Genomic DNA, 10,259 nt, shown 5'->3' on the forward strand with positions numbered 1-10,259 from the left:
TGGCTTTTTTTGTGTTTTTTTGTGTTTTTTTTTTTTTGCATTTTTTGTTTTTTTGTTTTTGAAAAAAAATAACAAACTAACAAGAAGGATTTGAATATAAATTAAAATTAAATAAAAATAACCTAAAACGATGAATCTTCTCTAAACTAGCTCCGTTGGGGTACCTTGACGGTTTTGTGTGCAAGAACAAGCAAAATTGCTTGCTTCTTTCCAAGAATCGGCCCAAATCTGATACCAATTGATAGGGAAGCGGTGGCGGATTGATGAACGTTGCTCTTGTTGAAGAATCAAACCTAGAAAGCTCTAGACTCGATGAAGAACAAAGGTGATGAATATGGGAAGGTGGCGGCAGTCGCTAGGATTGTTTAGGGTTTCTTTTATGTGCTGGAATCAAGACAACACGATTAGAATAAAATAAACAAAAGATAAATAAATGAAAGATGAAATAAGATAATAAAGAAATCAAAAGATCTCCCTTTTGAAGGTGAACGGTAAAGATGATTGATGGTGCGGATGGATTTGTGGAAAAATAGATGGATAAGTATCCTATCGAGCCCTCCTAGTCGCAATGAAAAGGCAAACACGATAAATGGCTCTAACCAACCCTCCTAGTCGCGATGAAAAGGCAAATTGGAGTGTGAAGATTAATCTCCCTCACAAGAACTTGAAAGAACTCCAGGAGAAGAAGCTTCGAAGGCACAAGGCAATCAGCACTTGCAAAAACAAACTCTTGTTGTATTATTGATCAAAGAAATCTTGTGTTACAAAGTTTAATGAAGCCTCCTTTATATAAGGGCTGAGTTCTAAAGGTCCTAAATAACTAATGAATAAAATAATAATAAACTAAATATATCTTAACTCTAATTCCTAATAAAATAATAATAACTAAAGATAATATTTTTAACCCAACCTTAATTCCTAATAAAATAATAAATCTAATCCTAAAAGATAATGCATCATCCTATATTAAGTTATATTACAAATAATCAATAAAAATATTGAAAATTCGTAATATTTACAAAATCCCGTATTAATCCCGTATAGGATTTTCTGCATGCACCATCTTCAGTAAAATAGTCATATCTTGAGTTCCTGATATCGGATTGATGCGATTCAAGAACCGTTAGAAAGATAAGAGACATACGGTCGTATTGTCAGAAGACATCTTGACTAAATAAGATCAGGATCCCATTCAAAAAGTCATCGTAAGTCTGCTCCTGTTCTGATCTTCTTTTCCAATGCTTGGACGAGTGGATCATTTGGAAGAGTTATTACTTCTTCCTTTGATGTGAGCCTTGTGATGCATGTATCATCCTCCCTTTCTTCAAAAAGATTCAACCTTGAATCTGAAACATTAAAGGGAGCAACATTAGAATCGTTTAATGATTCATTCACATTATACTTACCGAATAGATATGCTTTGAATCTTCGAGACTTTGTTCTTCTAATAGGTTCGAGTAGAAACATTAGTCCAAAGAAGCATGTATTATGGACTCTGGTGCATGTATCACCTACCGTAAATAAAAGATAAAAGTAGTCTTTCTTTTAGTTTAAGGAATGAAAATATTAGAATATATCAATTAGAATACTGATATGGATCCATGTATGATTATGTAGATACTGAGCTCGAGCAAGCTTTGGGATGATCATCGAGTTAGGATTCGATCGAAAGGAAGAAAGTCATAGGAATAATTAATAGTAAGTGAGGCCAAGGTGAGTGCATACTAGAGATGTAGTTCAAAGGAATTGTGACTTGTGATATGTCTATTCCTATGATTAATAGTTATAACATAGTCATTATGAACATGCATACATGATGGTTACTATAAATATATGCTTAAGTCAGATATGTTATATATATATATATATATATATATATATATATATATATGTTTATAGTAATTGTTATATGTTATATGATTCATATGAATAGATGAAAGTACATATGATAACTGATAAGAAATAGATAATTATATGTTCATGTGCTATGTGATAAAAGAAATGACATATGTGAATACATGAGTAATGATATGAATACATGAACATATGAATAATAACAATAGTGCCCATGTTATGTGATATGAGAGCTAGGGGTATAGTTGGCATGCTAAGAGTCGAGGGTTTCATAGATCATTTGAGACATATACAGAGGTCCTTCGGGATAAATTTCACATGCCTCCAGTGGGACCCCATACAAGTTGTGGTGACAGCATAGTGCACAACCTCAATGTACTCACATACCTTAAGTTCTCAGGAATATACATGGGCCTATAAGAGATATCCAATGTATTTACATGAGTATATGTTACTATATTTTTATTGTTTATGTTGTATCATATGTGAGACATGATTAATTTTATTATATGATTATTACATGAGTTATTACTTGCATGTTTATATTCATAGCAAATGCATTACTATATTATTCTATGCCTCACTAAGTCTATGACTTAGCGTGTAAGTGATTTACACGTAGGTACAGAAGAGCAAGAGGATTAGCCTTAGGATTGGCGGAGCAGCATATCTTTACTCAAGGATTAGATTAGAAATAAATTAATAGTATGTGTTTTGTTGAGTTAAAAGTTTTGGCATGTGCAAAAGGGTAATTTATGCATGCTCTAATCGGTTTTGTAATGTGTCGAACTCAGTTATGTAAATATGGTTTTTGTGTTAATAAAAGTTTAAAGTTTCGTATATTTTTTATGAATGTACATATTTTGAAAAGTCAATGTGGCACCTTGGACTCGTATCAGGTACGGGTTGGGGGTGTTACACAACCTCAACTTAATATTTAATTCAAATTTCAGAATACTATAAATTTTCCAGCATTCAATAATTTACTCAAATAATATTTCTTCATTTAATAACTTGCAAACAAGTCCCCAAAGTTTTGGAACCTTTCAAATTCCACCATCTAACCATTAAAATGAATTCTTTTAGAATTCTTCTCAACATTTCCAATTTATAAAAAATGGTCTCTTGTCATTTAACTTCAATTCCTAACATCCAAAAATATACTCAAACATTTAAACATTACTCTTCAGCTTCTAATCTATTTCCACTTAAATTCTAAAATTTCCATATTCAGACAACTTCCACTACCTTTAAAGAGTCAGTATTTTGTATTGATAAATACACTAGAATTTAATTCCGTTTTTTCCATTGCAAACTAGTCTCGAATATGAATCTATCCATATAAATAACTCCTTTTAATTCATTCTGTACAAGTTATGGTGAATTTTCAAATTTGACTGACATAATCTATTTTGTGCAGAATCTGTTGCCCCGTTTTTCTGACCTTTCCTCGGTTAAAAATTCATATATTTTTTTATATAAATTAAAATTGATCCCCGTTTATTTTAAACAAAACTATATAGATATACGAACAAAAATATATAAAAATCACCTCCAAACAATTTTATAGAAATTCTGGTGAATTTTCAAACTCACTGTCATATTCAAAATCTAAATTGTTTTCCTTAATTTGCATCCTTAGGTTCTTCATCAATTCGTACAACCAATTCTTTAAAATCACTTAACTCTTCATAACCCCAAATCATAAAATCTCATCACACATTTATATTCACCATAAAATTTTGGTACGAAATGATAGAGAATTTCATGTAGATTAATTCTCTATCTAATAGCTAAACTCAAAAAACAAGTATATAGCTTCAAAAATCAAAAATAAAAATCCTTACCTTGGAGAACTTGGAGTTTCAGCAGCCTGTTGGAGGAGAGAACAGGAGTTCACGAAAATTCTAAAAAAATTATCTCCTACTTTGGCCTTTAAAAATCAATTGAAAACTAATTTTTTTATTAATTTTGGCCAAAAGATTAAATTACCATTTATGAATTCACAAAATTACACCCATGCCACTCAATTACATCATCCCTTACCTTGAAGAACCTCAAGTGTCAATGGAGAGCTTACTGCTGAAAAACTTTCAGCTTTCTTGAATATAATAATAATAATGATCTTTACAGATGGCTTAAATATAATGAAATGGAAATTTTTTATTCAATTTAATAGAAAATTCCATTTTTGCCATTAATGAAACTTAAAAATTACCAATTGCCATTGTCATCTTTTCCAGTAAAATATTCCTTGGTCAAAGATGAATCAACTTGACTTTGACTTTCAATTGGCCATGTAAGTTTTAAAAATCACATTTTAGTCATTAAAATTCCATTGTTTCGGTCAAATATGAAAAATTGCACAATTCTGAGCCAAATCTCTCTGATCTAAAATATTAAAATAATGTTTAAAACCATTTCCTAATATCCTTCAAATTTTCGTAAAAACCCGACTCGATCCAAATATTCGATTTCAATACCAAGCTTTATTATTTTATAGCTTTTAACACAATTCTCGTACCCAAAAAATGACTCCCACCAAAATCTTTGTTTAATCCAAACTGTTCATTTACAGGCTAAAATATATAACTTTTAAAAATTACAATTTCGAACCTTATACTTTTCAATGTTTATACTTTAGCTACTAAACTTTCAAAACTTACATTTTAGTCACTGGTTAAAATTTGGGGTATTACATAACCCTCTTCCACGATGAAAATTGCCACCCAGACCGCTGCTTGCAACCACTTCGACCACCGCCTACGATGGCCGGAGAACCTTAACTTAACCCAAAACACTCGCCTAATAACCCCAAACCCAAATCCGATCACTAAATTACCATGAAACAAGCCGAACAATCTATATCTAGGAAAAATCCTTGGTTATCTTAACCTTTCTGATCACTCTTCGGTTTTCGACAGTGCTTGGCTCCTCGTGATTTCAATGAACAAACAATGCTTTGTTCCTATTTTTTATGATTTTTTCTTTGTATCTTTGTGGGTTTCAAATGATTTATTTTTTTTTCGACGATTTGCTGATGCCTCATTCCTTTTTTGGCAGGGCTTTATATAGCACATGATGATAATTTCCTTCCCTTTCTTAATAAGAGTTAGATATCCCATTTGACCAAAAAATGAAGGAATTTGATTTTATTTGTTGCATTTTATTTCCTTTGACATGCATGTTGTTGTTTATGAGTTGATTGTCCTTAATGTTGCTTCGATTTTTTATTTGTGTTTATTCTTCCCTTTCTTGGCTCGTGGGTTTCGAATCAAACCATGGAAAGAAAAAAAATTCCATCTTTGTCGGCACGTGGCTTTTATGCTCCATTTGGTGTTCAATGAGTGACCTTCCATGTTCTTGAATATTCCAAATAATTCCTTGAGTTGATATGGAGCTTTCCTGCCCGTTGATTTGCTCCCTGATCTAAGGGCTCTTGATGATGCGACGCTAGGGTTATGTGTAAAATCATAACATAACTTGGGTCTCTTGTTTGACTGGTTTAGTGGCCTGCTGGGTATTCGGACTCTGCTCCTTGCTTCCCGGTCTTGGTCGGCTAGGTCAGGTAGGCCCTGACTTAGACCTTACTTCCTTACCTTCACTGGATCATGACTCCTTTTAGACTTAGACTCTTATTATACCTAAAACAAAGATGAAATAAAAAAATAAGATAAAATGAAAGTAAACAAAAATAAAAATAGATAAGAAAAAGGAAAATAAAATACTAATAATAATAATATGTATACTATATATGTATATATTAAAAAACTATATAATATATATTATACTTCAAAAACAATATAATATGTTTTCAAAAATTACATATATTATATATATTTTCAAAAACTGTTTTAAAAAAGTATATATTATACATTTTCAAAATTATATATTATGTTTTCAAAAACTATATATATTATATATTTTTGAAATTATTATATGTATAATATCATATATACTATTTAATATAAATACTGTAATAAAGACCTTTGAAGTCCTAGATAAAAATAGGTGTCTACAGTTGCCCCTCTTTGTCCATTATCGTGTAACAGTATTAGGGCAAAGATAAAATGACATGAATTTTCGTCTGATTCACAAAATAAAGGGATTCTGAAGGTAAGCTTGTTCTTGGGATGTTAAGCTTTTTTTTAGGAATCGGATCAAACATCTGGTTGAATTTAGATTTCTTCGAACTAATATCCTTCGTCACGAATTTGAAATCTGAGTCGAAGTTGTTGTAGATGATTGTTCTTGAAGTTGGATATCCTCCGTCGTGGAGTTGAAATATGACTTTAGAAGATATGACTGAAAGATGGCTTCTCGCCGTTGAGTTAAGCCAAAATACAGTCAGTTTTGGATGCGTTTATGGGTCAAGAATCATCCATCTTAAAGTTGAGACTTGGCCTAAAATTTTAACTGGAAACTAGCTCCTCACCGCTGAGTTAAGCTAGATTGCTGTCAATTCTGGATTTTTTTCGAACCCAATATCCTCTATCGTGGAGTTGAGATTGACATCAAAATTTTTTTGACTAGAAGATGTCTCCTCGCCACTGAGTTAAGCCAAAATGAACTCAGTTCTGGATGCATTTTTGGTCAAGAATCCTCCGTCGTGAAATTTAGACTTGGCATAGAAACTTTGACTGGAAACTAGCTGCTCATCGTTGAGTTAAGCTAGAATGCAGTCGATTCTGGATTGGTTTTCGAGCACAATATCCTCTGTCGTGGAGTTGAGATTGACTTTGAAGAGATTTGACTAGAAGATGGCTCCTCACCACTGAGTTAAGACAAAATACATTCATTGTATTCTCGAGTTGGGTATCCTTCATCGTGAAGTTGAAACTGAACTCGAAAGCTTTAATTGGGATCTAGTTCCTCGTTGTTAAGTTAAACTAGAATATAATTGTTTTGATATCCTTTTTAATTCCAATATTCTCCATCATGGAGTTGAAATTGGTGTTGGAGAATTTTAACTGAAAACTAGCTCCTCGTCCTTAAGTTAAGTTAGACCGTAGTCACTTCTGAATTGACTCTCGAACCTAACATCATCCGTCGTGGAGTTAAAGTTGACTCCAAGATCTATCGACCTTTCTGTAGGTCAATTTGATTGAGATGTAGTTCCTCATTGTTGAGTTAAGTTAAACCATTGTCAATTTTGAAGATGCTTTTGAATCGAGTATCCTTCACTGTAAAGTTAAAACTTGACTCTAAAGCTACGATATATATATATATATATATATATATATATATATATATATATATATATATATATGCAAAATTTTGAGTGTAATGTTTTTAGGTGTGTCTAAGATGTATACAAAAATGCATTATTTGTTTCTAGTTTTATCTTTTGGACGAAGTCTCATTCTTTGTCCATTGGCCTTGTCCTTGAAGTCGATCTTGCCTCAGCACTGACGGCTTCATGGAAAATGTATGATCACATTTTCTCACTCAATCCAATAATCTTGTATTCTTGTTTGTATGGATTAACTTTATTCATGATATTCTTAAGTGCTATTTTGGCCTTGGTTTACTCGAGGGAGTTAGGGTGTCTTTGTTTTGATTGATGATCAATTACATGAACTTGTTAAATAATTATCATAGTTGATACATCAATATTCAGTGAAATATCTCTTTGAATGAGAACCTCTACAGCCAAGGATACCTCCTCCAATGTCTGTAAAATTATTCTGATTGTCATGGAAGAAAGATTGGTGAACAATAAGGCATGTTTCCTTAAAAATTATATCAACCACCCTCAATGCTTCCTGTGAGTTCCCAAACTCATGTACTCGCAGAGTACTTTTGAATTACTTGCATGGGAATCTTATTAGAAAAGATTATCTTAGAACAAACCTTATATTTCTTCCTTTTGCGCTCATTTGGGTTTTTATTGTCATCAAGGCATACATTCCTATTGTTTCTCTTCGTTATGGCATCCTCAAGTACAATAATAAACTCATGCATGTATTCGGAATGGATTCGATAGTGAACAAACTTTTCTCACCATCAAAGGTGAAATTCTTTCTAGTCAACTCATGGTTGTAGGTCTCTTGAACCTTATTGGACGACCATATTCAGGCTTGACTTTGATTAGGAAGTACATCGGGAGGCGGGAAGAGATAGGGATTCTGGAAATGCCCCATATCATTCCATGTTCTTCAATTGATTTTCGAGAGAATATGTCTTGTTTGAAAAATGCCTTGAAAAGTTTCATGTAAAAAATGATGTCAAAGCAATTGAAGCATAATATCAATTCACTGAATACCAAATAAATAAATCAAACATGTTTATTTAAAAAATTATAACCCTTTGACAAGTGTCAAGATCCATGGGTGATCTGGGAAGGCAATGCAATTTGGTTTGGTTTTGTTTCATTTGGTTTTCATCATCAGGATTTCATGGTTTTTAAACATTTTCAAAATGATCTTCTAATGGGAAGTAAACAAAATAACATAACCGATATGTTTCAATGTAAGACTTCTTAGAGATCATTTCTATTTCAGTTCTTAGGAATCTTCCATTTTTTGAAGCTTCATAGACTCCTTAAGCATAGATAGTGCAGAAATATTGATATAAAAACAAAATTCCTAAGTGCTTTTGTGTAGTTAACTATAAAATGTTTCTTGACTCCCTTAGTCCACCTTTCATCGAAACTCGTTATCAATCCACATTTACTTGAGGCCTTACTGCCTTTTTTTCTTTTTTAAAATACTTCATTTGATTTCTCACTTTTGAGTTTACTTGGAGATTTATCTCAACACATAGAGACTGGTGTCATGATCTAAATGTAATCATATTCATAAAGCTAGGGTAATTAAATGGACTTTTACTTAAGCGAAATACCCTTGACTAAAGGATTCATGTGTCAAAAAGTCTTTGACTTGACAAACTTGAACAAAAATCACTTCATAAAGCTTGGACATTACCTTCATAACTGCTTTAGACATTACCTGCGAAGATTAACAACTTACTACTTTCAGTGGAGTGCTTATAGTCAGGAAGAAATTGTTATAAACCTAGTGTCAGTGAAAGTAAAAAAATCATGTTCAGAGATCAATTCCTAAGCAACTGATCTAAGCTTAATCAGTCTATTCCACCATTCCATTTGTGAAGACTGTATATCGTCACATAACGTCTTTAACAGATATGGAAGCTAATCAATCTTGCATTGTCATGCATCAAATAAGCCCTATTTTGTCATCTTCCACGCTTACCTAAATGTCTGATGGCTTTAATGTGTGAGAAACATTTTATGTTTTGTGTTTTTTTCAAGGTATGAAGGAAATTTTTGTCTTGTCATATGTCAAAAGGCTATAATCTCATTTCTCAAAATGCACATTTGATTATATTTAATATTCACTGAATTTTATAAAAATGCTCAATTGCTCATGGTGTAAAAACAAATAATTTTTATTTAATGAAAGAATTCAGACATAAAAAACAAGACAAATTTAAACAAGGCATATTATTATCAAGCACAACTTCACAATAGAGGACGAACTCCAGACACACCATCTTCTATTACGGTGTTAACTTCTGCCTCTCCATGATTAGGACTCTATGCAACATTGGAGTTCTTCGGGTTTTTGAAATGAATGCGATCTTGGTTTCATAACCTTTGGATGAGCCTCTTAAATGCGAGGCAATTTTAATGGTATGTCCCGGGATGCCACAATGGTATTTGCAACGCGTGTTCTTATCATACCACTTAGGATACAATGGTTTTAAGGGATCTACTGGCTAGGGTGATACCATGTGTTTATCAGAGTTGTTGAAACAACTCTTGATTCATCATTGGAATAGGCTTAATATGTCCTCATGGTGCTATTTACTTTGATCATGAGATGGTGAAGTTGTTGACCTCCCCTTCCTTGTTCCGTGACGATGGTCTCACATAATATTCATTCTCGTCTATCTTCCCCAGTTTGATAGCCATTTCTACCATTTCACTGGCCATCACAATATCAGAGAAGCTCCCGAAAGTGATTGCAACCAAATGTCTGAAGAAAGAAGCTTTGAGAGTACACGAAAAGTTTTCTTGTCTCCTTTTTGTCCAATGGAGGATGAACTTGCACAACTACATCATTCAATCATTGTGCATATTGCTTGAAACTCTCATCAACCTTTTTCTCTATCCTCTATAACACAACTCGGTTGGGTCTCAAGTCATTCACATGGTTTTATTATTCAATGAATGACTTAGCAAGATCTTTTCAAGTTCTAATGTGAGATTTGTTTAGTTGGTTATACCACCAAATAATTGAACTTGATAAGCTTTCCTGGAAGAAGTGGATCAAGAGTTGATCATTTCCAACATGCCCTATCATATTTCGGTATAACATGGTTATATGAGAAGAGGGAAAACTATTTTCATAAAAAATTTCAAAGTCCAAAACATTGAATTT

This window comes from Hibiscus syriacus, unplaced genomic scaffold (genome assembly GCF_006381635.1).
Source record: "Hibiscus syriacus cultivar Baekdansim isolate YM2019G1 unplaced genomic scaffold, ASM638163v2 tig00117048_pilon, whole genome shotgun sequence".
In the NCBI taxonomy this organism is placed as follows: domain Eukaryota; kingdom Viridiplantae; phylum Streptophyta; class Magnoliopsida; order Malvales; family Malvaceae; genus Hibiscus; species Hibiscus syriacus.